The sequence below is a fragment of the Ranitomeya imitator genome, chromosome 1 (assembly GCF_032444005.1).
Source record: "Ranitomeya imitator isolate aRanImi1 chromosome 1, aRanImi1.pri, whole genome shotgun sequence".
Lineage (NCBI taxonomy): Eukaryota > Metazoa > Chordata > Amphibia > Anura > Dendrobatidae > Ranitomeya > Ranitomeya imitator.
In genome coordinates this window covers 984,523,465-984,549,689 of record NC_091282.1, presented here as the reverse complement: position 1 = coordinate 984,549,689, position 26,225 = coordinate 984,523,465, and the positions used below count along the sequence as shown (strand labels likewise).

The 26,225-nt window shown below is 43.1% G+C and overlaps 1 long non-coding RNA gene across 1 annotated transcript; it reads right to left on the bottom strand.

The window, feature by feature from the left end:
- On the bottom strand, positions 1-25,666 carry LOC138658250 (uncharacterized). The gene is made up of 3 exons (XR_011317412.1): positions 25,601-25,666; positions 25,340-25,497; positions 1-273 (listed from the first exon to the last, which is right to left on the bottom strand). It is a non-coding gene; the product is annotated as an uncharacterized lncRNA (long non-coding RNA).
- Positions 25,667-26,225: the final 559 nt, after the last annotated feature.

The following is a 26,225-nucleotide window of genomic DNA, read 5'->3' as shown; positions in this document are numbered from 1 at the left end:
TGTTATACATTTCTGTGAAGCACCTGAAGGTTCAAGATGCTCACCACACATCTAGATAAGTTCAGTAAGGGGTATAGTTTCCAAAATGTGGTGATTTGTGAGGAGTGTTTCGGCACCTCAGGGGTTCTCTAAATGCAACATGCTATCGATTCCAGACAATTTTATGTTCCAAAAGTCAAAGGGCGCTTCCCTTCTGAGCCCTGTGTCCAAACAGTAGTTTTCCTCCATATAAGTGGTATCGTCGTAACAAATGTAGGGGTCCATGTTTTCTTGCTGCCCTTGTGAAAATTTATGAAAGAGGTTTACCATATGCCAACCATGACATTTAAAATGGAAAAATATATAAATATATTAAAATATAAAATCACTTTGTAAAGTACCATAATTTAAGACTGCCGTATTTCACATGCCTGGATTTACTGTGTGTCTCCTGACCTGCTTTCAATGTTAGATATCATTTTTGCTCCTTTCTGGGTTGGGACACTTTGGCACTACATTTTTGCTGCATATGCACAGCTTTGCAGTGATTTGTGCATTTTTTGCTTCTCATAGATGGGATTTCATTGAAGTACCTAAAAAGCTATAGACACAACAGTTTTCCATATGTGATCATCATCTTATACTACCTGTATTATATTCTATTTATCCCAGTATACTGTAAGGATAACTGCATATTTATTTTTTACCCTAGTACCAATAGTGTACCACTGAAGACAATTTAACCCCTTCCCGACCCATGACGCCACGTAGGCGTCATGAAAGTCGGTGCCATTCCGACCCATGACGCCTATGCGGCGTCATGGAAAGATCGCGTCCCTGCAGATCGGGTGAAAGGGTTAACTCCCATTTCACCCGATCTGCAGGGACAGGGGGAGTGGTAGTTTAGCCCAGGGGGGGTGGCTTCACCCCCTCGTGGCTACGATCGCTCTGATTGGCTGTTGAAAGTGAAACTGCCAATCAGAGCGATTTGTAATATTTCACCCATTATAACGGGTGAAATATTACAATCCAGCCATGGCCGATGCTGAAATATCATCGGCCATGGCTGGAAATACTAGTGTGCCCCCACCCCACCCCTCCGATCGCCCCCCCACCCCCCCGATCTGGCCGGTACACTGCTCCGGCTCCCCTCCGTCCTGTGCTCCGCTCCCCCCCGTGCTCGTGTCCGCTCCCCCCGTGCTCCAATCACCCCCCCGTGCTCCAATCACCCCCCCTGCACTCCGATCCACCCCCCCCGTGCTCCGTTCCACCCCCCCGTGCTCCATTCCAGCCCCCCCGTGCTCCGTTCCACGCCCCCCGCGCTCCGTTCCACCCCTCCCGCGCTCCGATTCCCCCCCCCCGTGCTCCGATCCCCCCCCCGTGGTCCCCCCCCACCCTATCATACTTACCGATCCAGCCGTGGTCCCGTCCGTCTTCTCCCGGGCGCCGCCATCTTCCAAAATGGCGGGCGCATGCGCAGTGCGCCCGCCGAATCTGCCGGCCGGCAGATTCGTTCCAAAGTGCATTTTGATCACTGAGATAGATTATATCTCAGTGATCAAAATAAAAAAAATAATAAATGACACCCCCCCCCCTTTGTCACCCCCATAGGTAGGGACAATAAAAAAATAAAGAATTTTTTTTTTTTCCACTAATGTTAGAATAGGGTTAGGGTTAGGGGTAGGGTTAGGGGTAGGGTTAGGGTTAGGGGTAGGGTTAGGGTTAGGGGTAGGGTTAGGGGTAGGGTTAGGGTTAGGGGTAGGGTTAGGGGTAGGGTTAGGGTTAAGGTTAGGGGTAGGGTTAGGGTTAGGGGTAGGGTTAGGGCTAGGGTTAGGGTTAGGAATGTGCACATGTATTCTGGTCCTCTGCGGATTTTTCCGCTGCGGATTTGATAAATCCGCAGTGCTAAACCGCTGCGGATTTATGGCGGATTTACCGCGCTTTTTTCTGCGCATTTCACTGCGGTTTTACAATTGCGATTTTCTATTGGAGCAGTTGTAAAACCGCTGCGGAATCCGCACAAAGAAGTGACATGCTGCGGAATGTAAACCGCTGCGTTTCCGTGCAGTTTTTCCGCAGCATGTGCACAGCGATTTTTGTTTCCCATAGGTTTACATTGAACTGTACACTCATGGGAAACTGCTGCGGATCCGCAGCGTGTGCACATACCTTTAGAATTAGGCTATGTGCACACGGTGCGGATTTGGCTGCGGATTCGCAGCAGTGTTCCATCAGGTTTACAGTACCATGTAAACATATGGAAACCAAATCCGCTGTGCCCATGGTGCGGAAAATACCGCGCGGGAACGCTGCGTTGTATTTTCCGCAGCATGTCAATTCTTTGTGCGGATTCCGCAGCGTTTTACACCTGTTCCTCAATAGGAATCCGCAGGTGAAATCCGCACAAAAAACACTGGAAATCCGCGGAAAATCCGCAGGTAAAACGCAGTGCCTTTTACCCGCGGATTTTTCAAAAATGGTGCGAAAATATCTCACACGAATCCGCAACGTGGGCACATAGCCTTAGGGTTAGGGTTGGAATTAGGGTTGTGGTTATGGTTAGGGGTGTGTTGGGGTTAGGGTTGTGGTTAGGGGTGTGTTGCAGTTAGGGTTGTGTTTAGGGTTATGGCTACAGTTGGGATTAGGGTTAGGGGGGTGGGGGGGTTAGTGTTGGAGGTAGAATTGAGGGGTTTCCACTGTTTAGGCACATCAGGGGTCTCCAAACGCAACATGGCGCCACCATTGATTCCAGCCAATCTCGTATTCAAAAAGTCAAATGGTGCTCCCTCACTTCTGAGCCCCGACGTGTGCCCAAACAGTGGTTTACCCCCACATATGGGGTACCAGCATACTCAGGACAAACTGCGCAACAATTACTGGGGTCCAATTTCTCCTGTTACCCTTGTGAATCTAAAAAAATGCTTGCTAAAACATAATTTTTGAGGAAAGAAAAATGATTTTTTATTTTCACGGCTCTGCGTTGTAAACGTCTGTGAAGCACTTGGGGGTTCAAAGTGCTCACCACATATCTAGATAAGTTCCTTGGGGGGTCTAGTTTCTAAAATGGGGTCACTTGTGGGGGGTCTCAACTGTTTAGGCACACCAGGGGCTCTGCAAACGCAATGTGACACCCGCAGACCATTCCATCAAAGTCTGCATTTCAAAAGCCACTACTTCCCTTCTGAGCCCCGACGTGTGCCCAAACAGTGGTTTACCCCCACATATGGGGTATCAGCGTACTCAGGAGAAACTGGACAACAACTTTTGGGGTCCAATTTCTCCTGTAACCCTTGGGAAAATAAAAAATTCTGGGCTAAATAATTATTTTTGAGGAAAGAAAACGTATTTATTATTTTCACGGCTCTGCATTATAAACTTCTATGAAGCACTTGGGGGTTCAAAGTGCTCACCACACATCTAGATAAGTTCCTTTCAGGGTCTAGTTTCCAAAATGGGGTCACTTGTGGGGGGTTTCTACTGTTTAGGCACATCAGGGGCTCTGCAAACGCAACGTGACGCCCGCAGAGCATTCCATCAAAGTCTGCATTTCAAAACGTCACTACTTCAATTCCAAGCCCCGGCATGTGCCCAAACAGTAGTTTACCCCCACATATGGGGTATCACCGTACTCAGGAGAAACTGGACAACAACTTTTGGGGTCAAATTTCTCCTGTTACCCTTGGGAAAATTAAAAAATTCTGGGCTAAATAATTATTTTTGAGGAAAGAAAACGTATTTATTATTTTCACGGCTCTGCATTATAAACTTCTATGAAGCACTTGGGGGTTCAAAGTGCTCACCACACATCTAGATAAGTTCCTTTGGGGGTCTAGTTTCCAAAATGGGGTCACTTGTGGGGGGTTTCTACTGTTAAGCCACATCAGGGGCTCTGCAAACGCAACGTGATGCCCACAGAGCATTCCATCAAAGTCTGCATTTCAAAACGTCACTACTTCACTTCCGAGCCCCGGCATGTGCCCAAACAGTGATTTACCCCCACATATGGGGTATCAGCGTACTCAGGAGAAACTGGACAACAACTTTTGGGGTCAAATTTCTCCTATTACCCTTGGGAAAATAAAAAATTGCAGGCTAAAAGATCATTTTTGAGAAAATATTTTTTTTTTTTATTTTCATGGCTCTGCGTTATAAACTTCTGTGAAGCACTTGGGGGTTCAAAGTCCTCACCACACATCTAGATTAGTTCCTTTGGGGGTCTAGTTTCCAAAATGGTGTCATTTCTGGGGAATCTCCAATGTTTAAGCACACAGGGGCTCTCCAAACGTGACATGGTGTCCGCTAATGATTGGAGCTAATTTTCCATTTAAAAAGCCAAATGGCGTGCCATCCCTTCCGAGCCCTGCCGTGCGCCCAAACAGTGGTTTACCCCCACATATGGGGTATCAGCGTACTCAGGACAAACTGGACAACAATATTTGGGGTCCAATTTCTCCCATTATCCTTGGCAAAATAGGAAATTCCAGGCTAAAAAATCATTTTTGAGGAAAGAAAAATTATTTTTTATTTTCATGGCTCTGCGTTATAAACTTCTGTGAAGCACCTGGGGGTTTAAAGTGCTCAATATGCATCTAGATAAGTTCCTTGGGGGGTCTAGTTTCCAAAATGGGGTCACTTGTGGGGGAGCTCCAATGTTTAGGCACACAGGGGGCTCTCCAAACGCGACATGGTGTCCGCTAACAATTGGAGCTAATTTTCCATTCAAAAAGTCAAATGGCGCGCCTTCCCTTCCGAGCCCTGCCGTGTGCCCAAACAGTGGTTTACCCCCACATATGAGGTATCGGCGTACTCGGGAGAAATTGCCCAACAAATTTTATGATCCATTTTATCCTACTGCCCATGTGAAAATGAAAAAATTGAGGCGAAAAGAATTTTTTTGTGAAAAAAAAGTACTTTTTCATTTTTACAGATCAATTTGTGAAGCACCTGAGGGTTTAAAGTGCTCACTAGGCATCTAAATAAGTTCCTTGGGGGGTCTAGTTTCCAAAATGGGGTCACTTGTGGGGGAGCGCCAATGTTTAGGCACACAGGAGCTATCCAAACGCGACATGGTGTCCGCTAACGATGGAAATAATTTTTCATTCAAAAAGTCAAATGGCGCTCCTTCCCTTCCGAGCCTTACCATGTGCCCAAACAGTGGTTTACCCCCACATGTGAGGTATTGGTGTACTCAGGAGAAATTGCCCAACACATTTTACGATCCATTTTATCCTGTTGCCCATGTGAAAATGAAAAAATTGAGGCTAAAAGAATTTTTTTGTGAAAAAAAAGTACTTTTTCATTTTTACGGATCAATTTGTGAAGCACCTGGGGGTTCAAAGTTCTCACTATGCATCTAGATAAGTTCCTTGGGGCGTCTAGTTTCCAAAATGGGGTCACTTGTGGGGGAGCTCCAATTTTTAGGCACACGGGGGCTCTCCAAACGTGACATGGTGTCCGCTAAAGAGTGGAGCCAATTTTTGATTCAAAAAGTCAAATGGCGCTCCTTCCCTTCCAAGCCCTGCCGTGCGCCCAAACAGTGGTTTACCCCCACATATGAGGTATCAGCGTACTCAGGACAAATTGGACAACAACTTTCGTGGTTCAGTTTCTCCTTTTACCATTGGGAAAATAAAAAAATTGTTGCTAAAAGATAATTTTTGTGACTAAAAAGTTAAATGTTCATTTTTTCCTTCCATGTTGCTTCTGCTGCTGTGAAGCACCTGAAGGGTTAATAAACTTCTTGAATGTGGTTTTGAGTACCTTGAGGGGTGCAGTTTTTAGAATGGTGTCACTTTTGGGTATTTTCAGCCATATAGACCCCTCAAACTGACTTCAAATGTGAGGTGGTCCCTAAAAAAAATGGTTTTGTAAATTTCGTTGTAAAAATGACAAATCGCTGGTCAAATTTTAACCCTTATAACTTCCTAACAAAAAAAAATTTTGTTTCCAAAATTGTGCTGATGTAAAGTAAACATGTGGGAAATGTTATTTATTAACTATTTTGTGTCACATATCTCTCTGGTTTAACAGAATAAAAATTCAAAATGTGAAAATTGCGAAATTTTCAAAATTTTCGCCAAATTTCCGTGTTTATCACAAATAAATGCAGAATTTATTGACCTAAATTTACCACTAACATGAAGCCCAATATGTCACGAAAAAACAATCTCAGAACCGCTAGGATCCGTTGAAGCGTTCCTGAGTTATTACCTCATAAAGGGACACTGGTCAGAATTGCAAAAAACGGCAAGGTCTTTAAGGTCAAAATAGGCTGGGTCTTGAAGGGGTTAATCTCTGGGTAAACTCGCCAGAAACTGTTTATTTCCCCTGCAGTTCCACTGCTTTAAGTTTCTTGACCTCTTAAAATACCTGTTCTTGTAGCTATTTTCTAAGGCTGGGTTCACATTACGTTGTGGCGTTCGTTAGACGGACTACGTTACACCGCGGCATAAACGAAGTGTAACGTAGTCCGTCTAACGCCGCCATTATCCCCTATGTCGGATGCATCGCTAGCACACGCCCACGATGGGCGTGCGCTAGCGATGTGCCGTCATTGAGTGATGGACCCTGAGACGCGGGCTGCAGCGTTTCCGGGTCCGTCACTGCTAGCGCAGATAGAGCTAGCAGATGCTCTATCTGCGCTAGCGCTCTGCATATACCGGCACTTGCGTTGACAGCAACCCGTTAGCGTATGTTGAACGGGCTGCTGTTTAACGCAGTATGAACCCGGCCTAAGTGTCAACCACATTGCATCCAGTCTAGGTTCTGTTTGAGAAAACCTCACAGAGACTTTCTTCTATGAATCATCATCACTGAACATTGATAGAGATGATCTTGTGCCAATGTAAAAACTTTTCTATAATACACCAATGATTTTTTAGACAGCATAGAAACAATATATCTAAAAAGCATTTATTTTTGCAGATGTCGGTGTAATATATTGTAACACTGTTGTTAAATTCACAGAATTCTTCTTAAAGGGTTGAAAGCTTAAAATGTCCTGCTGCATTTGTAATCTAAAAAAGAAATTAGTCATATACTTTCAATTACATATGTCCACTGTTGTCTCACTATGTCCTCAGTCCTGCTTGATACAGGAGAAGGTTTTCTGTGTTGGCCCGTCATCAGTGCTGTATGTGAAGGAGGCTGACTGATTTTTTTTAATGGCTATATCCAGTTCCCTTCTCTGTGCATGGCCATAATATAGAAGATGGCTGTCTTAGCTAATTAAATGACGAATAAAGCAACACCCCTCCACCCCCATCAATATACATCAACTATGACATGCCGACAGAGAAAATATTCTTGCGTTGAGAATTGGGAGGTTAAACTGTTTGAACCAAAACTGTTATCCACACATTGATGGGTATCTGGCAATAAAAGTATGCAGTAACGTGTATGGTACATGCAGTCAGCTTTGTCAAATCCTTTTTACATGAGCACTTGTGCAAGTTCTATTTCAAGAACTACTCCCAGCAAAATAATTATACTCTAATCCTTTATAAATATGTATGTGATGTAGTGTAAAAAGATTCAGATACTTAATGGTCACTGTCTTACTTGGTTTCCAGCATCACTCAGGTCCTCTTCTGGATCACGTGACTGATCCTCATCTTTGATGGCGCGTTGTAAGCTTATGGTGCCTCAGAACAAGGCTTCCCAGACATACAGTGGGCGCAGAAAGTATTGAGACCCCTTTAACTTTTTCACTCTATGTTTCATTGCATCCATTTGGTAAATTCAAAAAAGTTCATTTTTTTCTCATTAACGTACACTCTGCACCCCATCTTGACTGAAAAAAACAGAAATGTAAAATTTTTGCAAATTTGTTAAAAAAGAAAAACTGAAATATCACATGGTCATAAGTATTCAGACCCTTTGCTCAGTATTAAGTAGAAGCACCCTTTTGAGCTAGTACAACCATGAGTCTTGGGAATGATACAACAAGTTTTTCACACCTGGATTTGGGGATCCTCTGCCATTCTTCCGTGCAGATCCTCTCCAGTTCCATCAGGTTGGATGGTGAATGTTGGTGGACAGCCATTTTCAGGTCTCTCCAAAGATGCTCAATTGGGTTAAGGGTAAGGCTCTGGCTGGGCCAGTCAAGAATGGTCACAGAGTTGTTCTGAAGCCACTCCTTCGTGATTTTAGCTGTGTGCTTAGGGTCATTGTCTTTCTGGAAGGTGAACCTTCGGCCAAGGCTGAGGTACAGAGCACACAGGGAAAGAATCCTGAGGAGAGAATTTGCATATTCCCAGTGCCTTCTGGGATAAGTGAAGAGTCTCCGTGAGCTCAAAGAACACTGGATTTTGTCCATTGCAGCTGAAAGGAGGACATCGGTTTTGGCACATTTCTCACCCTTTCTTTTTAACAATAAGAACATGGAAGAGGCCAGGAGCCATTTGGTGAGCTGCATTTCTTGCTACATGTTCACAGACTTACCAGTGGAAAAGCCAAACTTCATATGCCAGAAATGCAAGCTTGTGTCCCTGTTGGAGGAAAAGTTGCAAAATCTAGAAGAAAGGTTAGCTACATTGAAAATCATTAAGGAAGGTGAAGAGATCTTAGACAGAGCAGAATTATCTCTTCATGTTACAGAAAAAGAAGAAATTCGAAGTGCACCTGAAGAAACAGAGGAATGGAAGCATGTGACCCAGAGAATCAGGAGGATCAAGAGGCAGTCAGCACCCATACTGCTCAGGAACCAGTACCAGCTTCTCACAGGAGAACGACGAATAAATACATGAAGATATGACCTTTCCTACAAAGAACAACCTTGGATGCCCTCAGAGTTCTCCTGGACGGAGAAGGAAAAATGTCGTGAAGAAGAAACAGAGAGTTGTGGTCATGGGGCATTCCCTGTTGAGAGGAACAGAGGCCACAATCTGCAGACCGGATATAACCTCAAGAGAAATGTGCTGTCTTCCAGGTGCAAAAATTAAAGATGTGTCTGACAGGATATCAGGACTCTTCAGACCTACAGATGACTACCCATTCCTGCTAATACATGTGGGTACAATTGACACCACAAGAAACAACCTGGAAACCATCTGCAGTGACTTTGAAAACTTAGATAAGATAGTGAAAGAACTGGGAGTGCAGGTGGTCTTCTCTTCCTTCCTTCCAGTGGATGGCGATGGAACAAGGAGGTGGAATAAGATTCTGCAGGTGAACAACTGGCTACGTCGATGGTGCCGTCAGCAAGAATTTGGATTTCTGGATCACGGAGTGAATTACCTATACGATGGACTACTTGCTAGAGATGGGGTGCACCTTACGAAGACTGGAAAACATGTATCAGGAGAGCTTTAAACTAGAACAAAGAGGGAAGGGAAGCAAAATGCCAGAAAATGCCATAGACATGACAAATACTTTTGAAAACTCTGCTATTAGAGGTGGAAAGGAAGAACAAAGACAAAAAAAATCTAAATAATAAAAAATATTGGAGAAAGAGAAACCAATCACAAACTAAAATGTTTCTATACGAATGCACAAAGCATGGGCAATAGTGTTGAGCATTCCGATACCGCAAGTATCGGGTATCGGCCGATATTTGCGGTATCGGAATTCCGATACCGAGTTCCGATATTTTTGTGATATCGGGAATCGGTATCGGGATTAAGATTAATGTGTAAAATAAAGAATAAAATAAATAAAAAATATTGATATACTTACCCTCTGACGCGCCCTGGTCGTCACCGCTGCAACCGCCTTGCTTTCGTTCCGAAGAATGAGCGCGTAAAGGGCCTTCGATGACGTCGCGGCTTGTGATTGGTCGCTGAGCGGTCATGTGACCGCTCACGCGACCAATCACAAGCCGCGACATCATCGAATGTCATTAACGCCTTGCTTTCGTTCCTAAGAATGAGCGCGTTAAGGACCTTCGATGACGTCGCGGCTTGTGATTGGTCGCGTCAGAGGGTAAGTATATCAATATTTTTTATTTTTATTCTTTATTTTACACATGAATATGGATCCCAGGGCCTGAAGGAGAGTTTCCTCTCCTTCAGACCCTGGGATCCATTACAGGATACCTTCCGATATTTGTGTCCCATTGACTTGTATTGGTATCGGATATCGGTATCGGCGATATCCGATATTTTTCGGATATCGGCCGATACCATCCGATACCGATACTTTCAAATATCGGACGGTATCGCTCAACACTAATGGGCAACAAATAAGGAGAATTGAAACTAATAACACAGGAGAAGAAATATGATGTAATTGTAATCACTGAATCTTGGTGGGATGATACACATGATACACATGATGGCTGAATGTCAAATTACTATGTAGGTGTCAGTGCACAGCATACAGTGAAAATAGCACTTTCATTTGCCACAAGCAAAATAAACGTTACTATTCATTATAGATAGACATTAAAAATATGACAAAATGGATATCCGACACAAGGTTCTTACATGCGGGCATTTTGACACAAAGTATTTTCCAGGTAAGTTGTCATACATATTGATATTTACAGGTATAGGATTGTTTATATGGAAATGTGTGTACAAAAAACATCTGAAAGCCATGAAACAAAAAGATCAGGATATTTTCCTTTTTTTATACTTGCTAATATATATCACCAACATATTCTGCAGTGCCTTTCAGACATTATCATCACTCAGTGTCACTAGTGGGCTCACATTCGAAATTCCCTATCACTATGTCTTTGGTGCATGGGATAAAAACTCACACAAACAAATGAAGTGCAGAAAAACTCCATGTAGATGTTCCGGGACCCCGACAACTTTAGATCCACTATGCTGGTCTATATTAACTTTTATTTACCTAAAATGAGAAACACTTATAAAGGTACAGTCATGGCCAAAAGTTTTGAGAATTAGACAAATATTAATTTTTCCAAAGTCTACTGCTTCATTTTTTCTAATGGCAATTTGCATATACTCCTGAATGTCAGAGTGATCAGCTTAACAGCAATTACTGTACTTGCAAAGTCAATATTTGCCCAGAAAATGAACTTTAACCCCCAAAACACATTTCAACATCATTGCAGTCCTGCTTTAAAAGGAGCAGCTGCATGTAGAGGAGCTGCGGAGACACCATCACGTGTTTCTCAACGCAGGCAGACACGTGATGGTGTCTCCGCAGCTCCTCTACATGCATTTGCATATTTGGGGGCAATGTTCTGGATCACTGCGTTGAGAAACACGTGATGGTGTCTCCGCGGTGTTGGATGTTTTGGTCTCCACGAGGTCAATCATCCGTGCCTTTAAAAGGAGCAGCTAACATCGTTTTAGTGATTGATCCATTAACACAGGTGTGGGTGTTGATGAGGACAGGGCTGGTGATCAATCAGTCATGATTAAATAAGAATTACATCACTGGACACTTTAAAAGGAGGTTGGTGCTTGGTATCATTGTTTCTCTTCAGTTAACCATGGATATCTCTAAAGAAACATGTGCAGCCATCATTGCAGTGCACAAAAATGGCCTAACAGGGAAGAGTATCGCAGCTACAAAGATTGCACCTCAGTCAACAATCTATCGCATCATCAAGAACTTCAAGGAGAGAGCTTCCATTGTTGTCAAAAAGGCTCCATGGCGCCCAAGAAAGACCAGCAAGCGCCAGGACCGTATCTTAAAACTGTTTCAGCTGCGGGAACAGACTACCAGCAGTGCCGAGCTTGCTCAGGAATGGCAGCAGGCTGGTGTGAGTGCTTCTGCACGCACTGTGAGGCGGAGACTCTTTGAGCAAGGCCTGGTTTCAAGGAGGGCAGCAAAGAAGCCACTTCTCTCCAGAAAAAACATCAGGGACCGACTGATATTCTGCAAAAGGTACAGGGAGTAGACTGCTGAGGACTGGGGCAAAGTCATTTTCTCTGATGAATCCCCTTTTCGATTGTTTGGGACATCTGGAAAACAGCTTATTCGGAGAAGAAGAGGTGAGCGCTACCACCAGTCTTGTCTCATGCCAACTGTAAAGCATCCTGAAACCATTCATGTGTGGGGTTGCTTCTCAGCCAAGGGAATCGGCTCACTCACAGTCTTGCCTAAAAACACAGCCATGAATAAAGAATGGTACCAGAATGTCCTCCAAGAGCAACCTCTCCCAACCGTCCAAGAGCAGTTTGGCGCCCAACAATGCCTTTTCCAGCATGATGGAGCACCTTGCCATAAAGCAAAGGTGATAACTAAATGGCTCATGGAACAAAACATAGAGATTTTGGGTCCATGGCCTGGAAACTCCCCAGATCTTAATCCCATTGAGAACTTGTGGTCAATCATCAAGAGACGGGTGGACAAACAAAAACCAACAAATTGTGGCAAAATGCAAGCATTGATTATGCAAGAATGGACTGCTATCAGTCAGGATTTGGTCCAGAAGTTGATTGAGAGCATGTCAGGGAGAATTGCAGAGGTCTTGAAGAAGAAGGGTCAACACTGCAAATATTGACTTGCTGCATTAACTCATTCTAACTGTCAATATAACCTATTGGTACTCATAATATGATTGCAATTATATTTCTGTATGTGATATAAACATCAGACAAACACTAATAAAAACCAGAGGGCAGCAGATCATGTGAAAATATAATTTTGGTGTCATTCTCAAAACTTTTGGCCATGACTGTACAGCTCTATTCCTGAAGTTTCAACTTTTGAGCAAAGTGGAAATATCTCAGAGTAACTTTTTTTTGCAAAAAATGTTAATGACTTTTTGCCCGTTTAATTGCCTAAAGATCAATGGGGGTCCCATCCTCATTAACAGAACTATGGGAAATCTATAAACCTAAAAAATGACTACCCAAAATATCATACAAAATAATTGTTTATTAACCCCTTCACCCCAAAGCCTGTTTTCACCTAAGTGACAGGGCCAATTTTTACAATTCTGACCACTGTCACTTTATGAGGTCATAACTCTGAAACGCTTCAACGGATCCTGGTGATTCTGACATTGTTTTCTCGTGACATATTGTACTTCATGAAAGTGGTAAAACTTCTTCGATATGACTTGCATTTAATTGTGAAAAAAACAAAAATTTGTCGGAAATTATGAAATATTAGCAATTTTCAAACTTTTAGTTTTTATGCCCTTAAATTAGAGAGTTATATCACACAATATAGTTAATAAACAACATTTCCCACATGTCTGCTGTACATCAGCACAATTTTGGAAACATAATTTTTTTTTGTTAGGGAGTTATAAGGGTTAAAAGTTGACCAGCGATTTCTCATTTTTGCAACAAAATTTGCAAAACCATTTTTTTTACGGACCACCTCACACTTGAAGTGACTTTGAGGGGTCAATATGACAGAAAATGCGCAAAAGTGACACCATTCTAAAAACTGCACCCCTCAAGGTTCTCAAAACCACATTCAAAAAGTTTATTAACCCTTCAGGTGCTTCACAGGAATTTTTTGAATGTTTAAAAAAAATTTTACATTTAATTTTTTTTTCACAAAATTTTTACTTCAGGTCCAATTTGTTTCATTTTACCATGGGTAACATGAGAAATTGGACCACAAAAGTCGTTGTACAATTTGTCCTGAGTACGCCGATACCCCATATGTGGGGGTAAACCACTGTTTGGGCACATGGCAGAGCTCGGAAGGGAAGGAGCGCCATTTGACTTTCCAATGCAAGATTTGCTGGAATTGAGATCGGAGCCCATGTCACGATTGGAGAGCCCCTGACGTGCCTAAACAGTGGAAACCCCCACAAGTGACACCATTTTGGAAAGTAGACCCTCTAAGGAACTAATCTAGATGTGTGGTGAGCACTTTGAACCTCCACGTGCTTCACAGAAGTTTATAATGTAGAGCCGTAAAAAAAAATTCTTATTAATTTTCACAAAAAATGATCTTTTTGCCCCAAATTTTTTTTCCCAAAGGTAACAGGATAAATTGGACCCCAAAAGTTGTTGTGCAATTTGTCCTGAGTATGCCGATACTTCATATATGGGGATAAACCACTGTTTGAGCGCATGGCAGAGCTCGGAAGGGAAGGAGCACCATTTGACTTTTCAATGCAAAATTGGCTGGAATTGAGATCGGAACCCATGTCGCATTTGGAGAGCCCCTGACGTGCCTTAACAGTGGAAACCCCCCACACGTGACCCCATTTTGGAAAGAAGACCCCCTAAGGAACTTATCTAGATGTGTGGTGAGCACTTTTAACCCCCAATTGTTTCACTAAAGTTTAGAATGTAGCGGTGTGAAAATTAAAAAATCATTTTTTCTTTCCACAAAATGATGTTTTGCCCGCAATTTTTTTTTCGCCAAGGGTAACAGGAGAAATTGGACCACAAAAGTTATTGTCCAATTTGTCCTGAGTACGCTGATACCCCATATGTTGGGGGGAACCACCGTTTGAGTGCATGGCAGAGCTCGGAAGGGAAGGAGCGCCGTTTGAAATGCAGACTTAGATGGATTGGTCTGCAGGTGTCATGTTGCATTTGCAGAGCCCCTGATGTACCTAAACAGTAGAAACCCCCCACAATTGACCCCATATTGGAAACTAGACCCCCCAAGGAACTTGTCTACATGTGTTGTGAGAGCTTTGAACCAACAAGTGTTTCACTACAGTTTATAACGCAGTTTTTCCACGAAAATTATATTTTAGCCCCCAGGTTTTTTTTTCCCAAGGGTAACAGGACAAATTGGACCCCAAAAGTTGTTGTCCAACTTGTCCTGAGAACGCTGATACCCCATATGTTGGGGGGAACCACTGTTTGGGCACACGGGAGAGCTCGGAAGGGAAGGAGCACTGTTTAGTTTTTCAAAGCAAAATTGGCTGGAATTGAGATCGGACGCCATGTCGCGTTTGGAGAGCCCCTGATGTGCCGAAACAGTGGAAACCCCCCAATTCTAACTGAAACCCTAATCCAAACACACCCCTAACCCTAATCCCAATGGTAACCCTAACCCTAGCCCCAACCCCAACCCTAACCCTAGCCCTAACCCTAGTCCTAACCCTAATGGGAAAATGGAAATAAATACATTTTTTTACATTTTATTATTTTTCCCTATCTAAGGGGGTGATGAAGGGGGGTTTGATTTACTTTTATAGCGGTTTTTTTGCGGATTTTTAGGGTTGGCAGCTGTCACACACTAAAAGACGCTTTTTTTTTGCAAAAAATAGTTTTTGCATCACCACATTTTGAGAGCTATAATTTATCCATATTTTGGCCCACAGAGTCATGTGAGATCTTGTTTTTTGCGGGACGAGTTGACGTTTTTATTGGTACCATTTTCGGGCAGATGACATTTTTTGATCGCTTTTTATTAAATTGATAAAGCAGCTTTATTCTTCAGGTCAGTACGATTACAGCGATACCTCATTTATATCATTTTTTTATGTTTTGGCGCTTTTACACAATAAAAACTATTTTATATAAAAAAAATAATTGTTTTTGCATCGCTTTATTCTGAGAGCTATAACTTTTTTATTTTTCTGCTGATGATGCTGTATGGTGGCTTTTTTTTTGCGGGACAAGATGACGTTTTCAGCGGTACCATGGTTATTTATATCCGTCGTTTTGATCGCGTGTTATTCCACTTTTTGTTCGCCTGTATGATAATAAAGCAATGTTTTTTGCCTTGTTTTTTATTTATTTTTTTTTGCGGTGTTCACTGAAGGGGTTAACTAGTGGGATAGTTTTACAGAGCGGGTCGTTACGGACGCGGCGATACCAAATATGTGTACTTTTATTGTTTTTTTTAATTTACATAAATAAATGGATTTACTGGGAAATTTTTTTTTTTCTTTATTTGGGGATTTTTTACATTTTTTTTTATACATTCTATTTTTTTTTTTTACTTTCTACCATTGTCCCAGGGTGGGACATCACTGTATTAGAGCAGATCGTTGATCTGGCAGTGTGCATAGCACTCTGTCAGATCAACGATCTGACAGGCAAGTTCAGGAGGCTTTCCGGCGCCTGCTCTCAGCAACTCTCAGCAGGCGCCGGCTAGCCAGGTCATTTCATGACCCGGAAGGTGTCCCGCGGCCATCTTGGATCCGGGGACTCCTTCCGGGTCACCGGAGCAACGCGATCTCATCGCGTTTCTCCGGTGGGAGAGCGCTGGGAGCCCCCGTCCCTGAGCGATCCCCCTCTATGCCGCTGTCACTACTGACAGCGGCATCAGAAGGGTTAAATGCCCGCGATCGGCACTACCGCCGATCGTGGGCATTGCTGCGGGGTGCCAGCTGTCATATACAGCTGACACCCGCACCCAATCACCGCGGCGCTCAGCGCGATACCGCGGTGATCGGTGCGCCGTACTAGTACTGCTGCTGGCACAAATGCAGTGCCGGCAGCGCAGTACTAGTACGGAGCATGTCACGAAGGGGTTAATCCAATGATAGCAGTTTACATAATTGACAGAAATTACAACACAATAAAAAGTGGTGAATTACAGGAATCAAAAAGGCCTAGGATTAGTGATGAGCGAGCGTACTCGTTGCTCGGGTTTTCTCGAGCTTGCTCGGGTGGTCTCCGAGTATTTGTTAGTGTTCGGAGATTACGTTCTCATCGCCTCAGCTGAATGATTTACAGCTATTAGCCAGGCTGAGTACATGTGGGGGTTGCCTGGTTGCTAGGGAATTCCTACATGTAATTAAGCTGGCTAATAGCTGTAAATCATTCAGCTGCCACGATGAAAACTAACAAATACTCGGAGACCACCCGAGCGCGCCCTGGAAAACCCGAGCAACGAGTATATTCGCTCATCACTACCTTGGATGTGTTACCCCCACAGATTTATTAATCCAATAAATATTTACAGACATGACTCTTTAGATATTATATATATATTATATTGAGCAAGAAGATATAAATAACATAAATTGCAGAATTCGTGAAGATTTATGCACAATTAATAAATCATAAAAAGCACAATCCCTGGATAATTCATTTACAGTACTAGTGCAAAGTGCACAGTGCTAAGAAAGACAATGAGGTCTCATGCCCAGTAATGGTAAATGATAAAGGGCATAATGCCATTTAAGGTTATGAAATATCTGGTGATCAGGATCAGGGGTCAATACACTTAATAACTCAAAACAGACTCAAAAGTAATATTGAGGGGAGAATACCAACCTGTGCGTTTTGACGTTGCTTTCTCCAAGGAGAAACTCAAGAAAAAAGTGCAACTCAAGAGATGGTATCTTTCAGCTCTTGCCTGATTGCACACACAGAGCAGAGTACATATTCAATATAAAGGCAAGAGCTGTGAGTTCTTTTATCCTGAGCAGCGCACTTTTCAGGGGTCTTTTGAGTGATCGGTGGGGACTAGGGTTGAGCGAAACGGGTCGAAAATTTTCAGAAGTCGCCGACTTTTCGCAAAGTCGGGTTTCATGAAACCCGACCCGACCCCTGTGTGGGGTCGGCCATGAAGTCGGCGATCTTCTGAATCTGGAATCGGAATTCTGATACCGATTCCCGATATGTTTAAGATATCGGGAATTGGTATCGGAATTCAGATTTAAGTGTAAAATAAAGAATTAAAATAAAAAATATCGCCATACTTACCCTCTGACGCGCCCTGGTACTAACCGGAAACCTTCCTTCCTTAGAATCAGCCTTCCAAGACCTTGCGGTGACGTCGCGGCTTGTGATTGGTCGTGCAGCCGCCCATGTGACCGCTCGCGCGACCAATCACAAGCCGCGACGTCACCACGACGTCACCGAAGGTCCTGGAAGGGATGATTCTTAGGAAGGAAGGCTGCCGGAAAGAAGCAGGGCGCGTCCGAGGGTAAGTATATACCTAATAGGAATATACTCACCCTCGGACGCGCCCTGCTTCTTTCCGGCAGCCTTCCTTCCTAAGAATCAGCCCTTCCAGGACCTTCGGTGACGTCACGGTGACGTCGCGGCTTGTGATTGGTCGCGCGAGCGGTCACATGGGCGGCCGCGCGACCAATCACAAGCCGCGACGTCTCCGCAAGGTCTTGGAAGGCTGATTCTAAGGAAGGAAGGTTTCCGGTTAGTACCAGGGCGCGTCAGAGGGTAAGTATGGCGATATTTTTTATTTTAATTCTTTATTTTACACTTAATTATGGATCCCAAGGCCTGAAGGAGAGTTTCCGCTCCTTCAGACCCTGGGAACCATTGGAAACCCAATGCACTGCAATGGGTTTCGAGTTTCGGCCGACCCCGACCCCGACTTTTTTATAGGATCGGCCGATTTCACTCGACCCGACTTTTGAAAAAGTCGGGTTTCGTGAAACCCGACCCGATCCTATAAAAGTAAAGGTCGCTCAACCCTAGTGGGGACATATACATTCTAATGTACATTCTAATGTATTCATACTCCACATTGTGCTTTCTCAGGCAATAGCTGTGAGCTCCTGTCTCTTGAGCTGTGTATTTCCCTAGTGTCTTTGGAGCAATCTGAATCCAGTTGAAGGGCCACATTTATATATGTGTGTGCGTGTATATACACTACTCAAAAAAATAAAGGGAACACTTAAACAACAGAATATAAGTAAATCAAACATCTGTGAAGCCAAACTGTCCACTTAGGAAGCAAAACTGTTTGACAATCAATTTCACATTCTGTTGTTCAAATGGAATAGACAACAGATGGAAATTATTGGCAATTATCAAGACACACTCGATAAAGGAGTGGTTCTGCAAGTGGGGATCATAGACTACATCTCAGTACCAATGCTTTCTGGCTGATGTTTTGGTCACTTTTGAATGTTGGTTGCGCTTTCACACTTGGAGTAGCATGAGACTGACTCTACAACCCACACAAGTGGCTCAGGTAGTGCAGCTCATCCAGGATGGCACATCAATGCGAGCTGTGGCAAGAAGGTTTGCTGTGTCTGTCAGCGTAGTGTCCAGAGGCTGGAGATGCTACCTGGAGACAGGCCAGTACACCAGGAGATGTGGAGGGGGCCATAGGAGGCCAACAACCCAGCAGCAGGTCTGCTACCTCAGCTTTTGTGCAAGGAGGAACAGGGGGAGCACTGCCAGAGCCCTGCAAAATGACCTCCAGCTGGCTACAAATGTGCATGTGTCTGCACAAAAGGTTAGAAACTGACTCCATGTGGATGGTCTGAGTGCCCAACGTCCACAGATGGGGGTTGTGCTCCCACCCGACACCGTGCAGGATGCTTGGCATTTGACACAACGCCAGGATTGGCAAATTCACCACTGGTGCCCGGTGCTCTTCACAGATGAAAGCAGGTTAACACTGAGCACATGTGACAGACATGACAGAGTCTGGAGACGCCATGGAGAGCGATCTGCTGCCTGCAACATCCTTCAGCGTGACCGGTTTGGCAGTGGGTCAGTAATGGTGTGAAGTGGCATTTCTTTGGAAGGCCGCACAGCCCTCCATGTGCTTGCCAGAGGTAGCCTGACTGCCATTAGGTACTGAGATGAGATCCTCAGACCCCTTGTAAGACCATATGCTATGAGTTTGGCCCTGGGTTCCTCCTACTGCAGGAAAATGCCAGACCTCATGTGGTTGGAGTGTGTCAGCAGTTCCTGCAAGATGAAGATATTGAAACTATGGACTGGCTCGCCCATTCCCCAGACTTGAATCGGATTGAACACATCTGGGACATCATGTCTCGCACCATCCACCAATGTCACGTTGCACCACAGACTGTCCAGCAGTTGGCGGATGCTTTAGTCCAGGTCTGGGAGGAGATGCCTCAGGAGACCATCTGCCAACTCATCAGGAGCATGCCCAGGCATTGTAGTGTGGTCATACAGGCACGTGAAGGCCACACACACTACTGAGAATCATTTCCTTGTCTTGAGGCATTTCTACTGAAGTTGGATCAGCCTGTAACTTCATTTTCCTCTTTGATTTTGAGCATCATTCCAATTCCAGACCTCGGTGGGATATTAGTTGTGATTTACGTTGATCATTTTTATTTTTAATGTAATGAATAAAGATTTACAGCTGGAATATTTCATTTAGTGATATCTAGGATGTGGGATTTTAGTGTTCCCTTTATTTTTTTGAGCAGTATATATATATATATATGTATATATATATATATATATATATATATATACATACAGTATATACAGTACAGACCAAAAGTTTGGACACACCTTCTCATTTAAAGTTTTGTCTGTATTTTCATAACCATGAAAATTGTAAATTCACACTGAAGGCATCAAAACTATGAATTAACACATGTGGAATTATATATTTAACAAAAAGTGTAAAACAATTGAAATTATGTCTTATATTTTAGGTTCTTGAAAGTTGCCACCTTTTGCTGAGCTTCAAGAGGTAGTCACCGGGAATGATTTTCACTTCACAGGTGTGCCCTGCCAGGTTTAATAAGTGGGATTTATTGCCTTATAAATGGGGTTGGGACCATTAGTTGTGTTGTGCAGAAGTCTGGTGGATACACAGTCCTACTGAATAGACTGTTAGAATTTGTATTATGGCAAGAAAAAAGCAGCTAAGTAATATAAGTAAAGAAAAATGAGTGGCCATCATTGCTTTAAGAAATGAAGGTCAGTCAGTCTGAAAAATTGGGAAAACTTTGAAAGTGTCCCCAAGTGCAGTGGCAAAAGCCATCAAGTGCTCCAAAGAAACTGGCTCACATGAGGACCGCCGCAGGAAAGGAAGACCAAGATTCACCTCTGCTTCTGAGGATAAGTGTATCCGAGTAACCAGCCACAGAAATCGCAGGTTAACAGCAGCTCAGATTAGAGACCAGGTCAATGCCACACAGAGTTCTAGCAGCAGACACATCTCTACAACAACTGTCAAGAGGAGACTTTGTGCAGCAAGCCTTCATGGTAAAATAGCTGCTAGGAAACCACTGCTAAGTACAGGCAACAAGCAGAAGAGACTTGTTTGGGCTAAAGAACACAAGGAATGGACATTAGACCAGTGGAAATCTGTGCTTTGGTCTGATGAGTCCAAATTTGAGATCTTTGTTCCAACCACCGTGTCTTTGTGCGACGCAAAAAAGGTGAACGGATGGACTCTACATGCCTGGTTCCCACCGTGAAGCATGGAGAAGGAGGTGTGATGGTGTGGGGGTGCTTTCCTGGTGACACTATTGGGGATTTATTCAAAATTGAAGGCATACTGAACCAGCATGGCTACCACAGCATCTTGCAGCGGCATGCTATTCCATCCGGTTTACATTTACTTGGATCATCATTTATTTTTCAACAGGACAATGACCCCAAACACACCTCCAGGCTGTGTAAGGGCTATTTGACCAAGAAGGAGAGTGATGGAGTGCTACGCCAGATGACTTGGCCTTCACAGTCACCAGACCTGAATCCAATCGAGAAGGTTTGGGGTGAGCTGGACCGCAGAGTGAAGGCAAAAGGGCCAACAAGTGCTAAGCATTTCTGGGAACTCCTTCAAGATTGTTGAAAGACCATTCCCGGTGACTACCTCTTGAAGTTCACCAAGAGAATGCCAAGTGTGTGCAAAGCAGTCATCAAAGCAAAAGTTGGCTACTTTGAAGAACCTAGAATATAAGACATAATTTCAGTTGTTTCACACTTTTTTGTTAAGTATATAATTCCACATGTGTTAATTCATAGTTTTAATGCCTTCAGTGTGAATGCACAATTTTCATAGTCATGAAAATACAGAAAAATCTATAAATGAGAAGGTGTGTCCAAACTTTTGGTCTGTACTGTATATGTATATATATATATACTAGCTGAAGAGCCCGGCGTTGCCTGGGCATAGTAAATATCTGTGGTTAGTTATAGCACCTCACTTCTCTTATTTTCCCATCATGCCTCTCATTTTCCCCCTCACATCTTTCATTATCCCCCTCACATCTCTCATTTTCTCCCTCACACCTCACTCATTTTATTTTGCACCTCACTCCTCTCATTTCCCCCTCACTCCTCTCATTCCCCCTAACACTTGTCATTTCAACCTCACATCTGTCATTTTCCGATCACTCCACTATTTTCCCTCATTCCTCTCATTTTGCACTCACACTTTTTCATTTTCACCTCATACCTCTCATTTTCACCTCACACCTCTCATTTTCCCCTCAGTATATACATGTTTATCATCTCCCTTATATATAGTATACACCTGTATGTCATCTCCTGTATATAGTATATACCTGTATGTCATCTCCCCTGTATATAATATATGCCTGTATGTCATGTTCCCTGTAAATAGTATATACCTGCTGTATGTCATCTCCTCCTGTATATTGTATATACCTATGTGTCATCTCCTGTATATAGTATATACCTGTATGTCATCTCTTCTGTATATAGTATATACCTGTATGTCATCTCCTGTATATAGTATATACCTGTATGTAATCTCCCCTGTATATAGTATATACCTGTTGTATGTCATCTCCTCCTCTATATACCTGTGTCATCTGCTCTTTTATATAGTATATACAGTGGGGCAAAAAAGTATTTAGTCAGTCAGCAATAGTGCAAGTTCCACCACTTAAAAAGATGAGAGGCGTCTGTAATTTACATCATAGGTAGACCTCAACTATGGGAGACCAACTGAGAAAAAAAAATCCAGAAAATCACATTGTCTGTCTTTTTATCATTTTTTTTGCATATTATGGTGGAAAATAAGTATTTGGTCAGAAACAAACAATCAAGATTTCTGGCTCTCACAGACCTGTAACTTCTTCTTTAAGAGTCTCCCGTTTCCTCCACTCATTACCTGTAGTAATGGCACGTGTTTAAACTTGTTATCAGTATAAAAAGACACCTGTGCACACCCTCAAACAGTCTGACTCCAAACTCCACTATGGTGAAGACCAAAGAGCTGTCAAAGGACACCAGAAACAAAATTGTAGCCCTGCACCAGGCTGGGAAGACTGAATCTGCAATAGCCAACCAGCTTGGAGTGAAGAAATCAACAGTGGGAGCAATAATTAGAAAATGGAAGACATACAAGACCACTGATAATCTCCGTCGATCTGGGGCTACACGCAAAATCCCACCCCGTGGGGTCAGAATGATCACAAGAACGGTGAGCAAAAATCCCAGAACCACGCGGGGGGACCTAGTGAATGAACTGCAGAGAGCTGGGACCAATGTAACAAGGCCTACCATAAGTAACACACTACGCCACCATTGACTCAGATCCTGCAGTGCCAGACGTGTCCCACTGCTTAAGCCAGTACATGTCCGGGCCCGTCTGAAGTTTGCTAGAGAGCATTTGGATGATCCAGAGGAGTTTTGGGAGAATGTCCTATGGTCTGATGAAACCAAACTGGAACTGTTTGGTAGAAACACAACTTGTCGTGTTTGGAGGAAAAAGAATACTGAGTTGCATCCATCAAACACCATACCTACTGTAAAGCATGGTGGTGGAAACATCATGCTGTGGGGCTGTTTCTCTGCAAAGGGGCCAGGACGACTGATCCGGTTACATGAAAGAATGAATGGGGCCATGTATCGTAAGATTTTGAGTGCAAACCTCCTTCCATCAGCAAGGGCATTGAAGATGAAACGTGGCTGGGTCTTTCAACATGACAATGATCCAAAGCACACCGCCAGTGCAACGAAGGAGTGGCTTCGTAAGAAGCATTTCAAGGTCCTGGAGTGGCCTAGCCAGTCTCCAGATCTCAACCCTATAGAAAACCTTTGGAGGGAGTTGAAAGTCCGTGTTGCCAAGCGAAAAGCCAAAAACATCACTGCTCTAGAGGAGATCTGCATGGAGGAATGGGCCAACATACCAACAACAGTGTGTGGCAACCTTGTGAAGACTTACAGAAAACGTTTGACCTCTGTCATTGCCAACAAAGGATATATTACAAAGTATTGAGATGAAATTTTGTTTCTGACCAAATACTTATTTTCCACCGTAATATGCAAATAAAATGTTAAAAAAACAGACAATGTGATTTTCTGGATTTTTTTTTCTCAGTTTGTCTCCCATAGTTGAGGTCTACCTATGATGTAAATTACAGACGCCTCTCATCTTTTTAAGTGGTGGAACTTGCACTATTGCTGACTGACTAAATACTTTTTTGCCCCACTGTACCTGTAAGTCATCTCCTCCTGTATATAGTATATACCTGTGTCATCTGCTCCTGTATATAGTATATACCCGTGTGTCATCTCCCCTGTATATATTATGTACCTGTATGTCATCTCCTCCTATATTAGACCTCGTTCACATGTTATTTGGTCAGTATTTTTACCTCAGTATTTGTAAGCTAAATTGGCAGCCTGTATGGTACATTTGTTGCTCTTGTAGTTTGTCTGCTTATTAATCAGATTTTTATTTTTGAAGGATAATACCAGACTTGTGTGTGTTTTAGGGCGAGTTTCATGTGTCAAGTTGTGTGTGTTGAGTTGCGTGTGGCGACATGCATGTAGCGACTTTTGTGAGATGAGATTTGTGTGGCGACATGCGTGTAGCAACTTTTTTTGTGTTGAGTTGCATGTGACAGGTTATTGTAGCAACTTGTGTGCAGCAAGTTTTGCGCATGGCGAGTTTTGCCATGGCGAGTTTTATGCGCGGTGCATTTTGAGTATGTGCAAGTTTTGTGTGAGGCAACTTTTGTGCATGTGGCAATTTTTCCGCGTGTGCAAATTTTGCGTGTGGCGAGTTTTTCATGAGGTGAGTTTTGCACGTGTCGCGAGTTTTGCGTGAGCCTAGATTTGCATGTGGCGAGTTTTGCACGTGGCGAATTTTGAGCGGCGACTTTTGTGTTACGACTTTTATGTGGCGAGGTTGGTGTATGTGTGGTGAAATGTGTGCTGAGGGTGGTATATGTGTTCAAGCACGTGGTAGTGTGTGGCGCATTTTGTTTGCGTGTTCATATCCCCGTGTGTGGTGAGTTTCCCATGTCGGGGCCCCACCTTAGCAACTGTACGGTATATACTCTTTGGCGCCATCGCTCTCATTCTTTAAGTCCCCCTTGTTCACATCTGGCAGCTGTCAATTTGCCTCCAACACTTTTCCTTTCACTTTTCCCCATTATGTAGATAGGGGCAAAATTGTTTGGTGAATTGGAACGAGCAGGGTTAAAATTTCGCCTCACAACAAAGCCTATTACGCTCTCGGGGTCCAGACGTGTGACTGTGCAAAATTTTGTGGCTGTAGCTGCGACGGTGCAGATGCCAGTCCCGGACATACACACACACACATTCAGCTTTATATATAAATATATATATATATATATATATATATATACATATATATATATATATAATTTTTTTGCAAACATTAAGTTCCTCTACATGTGGTCCCGACATTCTTGAGATCATCAGGTAACTTCTTCCAGACTAAGGACTATGACAGGGACCTAGAAACCTGTAAGGTGGAATTCATTGCGATACATTCACATGGCCATACCTGTGGTTACATTGCTATTGATTTGTAATGTGAAAGTCCACAAGGCAAAGCATATTAGGTATATAGGAAGTTGTTTTACCGCTGTTGTCTGCATCATTTTTCTTACACTCGCCCGCCTTCACAGTTTTCCATCTACGTGGAATGGTGTAGCACAATCAGAATGAAACACCAGCAGTGTTATGAATCCCTTCGTCTTCAAGATTTCCTCGCAGATAAATATTCAACCCATTAAACTGTCTGCAAAACCATGACATCAGACAGGGAAATGAAAATGTCATATTTAGAACACAGGAAGCCTGAAAGAAATAAGCTAGCCGAATATTATATTTTATTCACTTACCAATTCCTTTTATCTAATAATTTACGCAGTGATTTCATGGTTTCCGTCATTCCAATCTGGAATACATAGAATGGAATAAAGACAAGTCATGCATGGATGAAGCTAAACGGGCTGGCAGGACATCAGCAAGGGGAGCAATACGGACTGAGGGGAGGAATGGTGCTGATCCAATCAAATAGTAATACACAGTGACATAAATATATTTAGTGCAGCTGATATAGCAGTCACAGGACTGCCAGCCTTACTTATCAACCATTTGTAAGTGTGGAGGGTGGCTGCCACATCAGCTGTTTTATTTGGGCAGTGTTCAAACAATGTTTTTAACCCCCTTTACAAATGAAAACACCAGTAATAGTCACAATGGTCTGACAGGTGTTTGTTCTTCACTGACAGGCGACTTCATAATAATACATACACTTACCAATTCATTATGATTTAAAAGTTACCTAAAGGGTAACAAAAATGTTTAATAAAGTATAATAACGTTTACTTAAAATATGTAAAGTCAAGTGAAAAAAGGAATATATACAATCGTTTAAAAAAAAAACGGTTGCCAAATCCTTGCCGTAGCTGAAGGAAAACCAAGCTGTGAGCTATAGATCTATAGTATAAATGTCCTTTATTA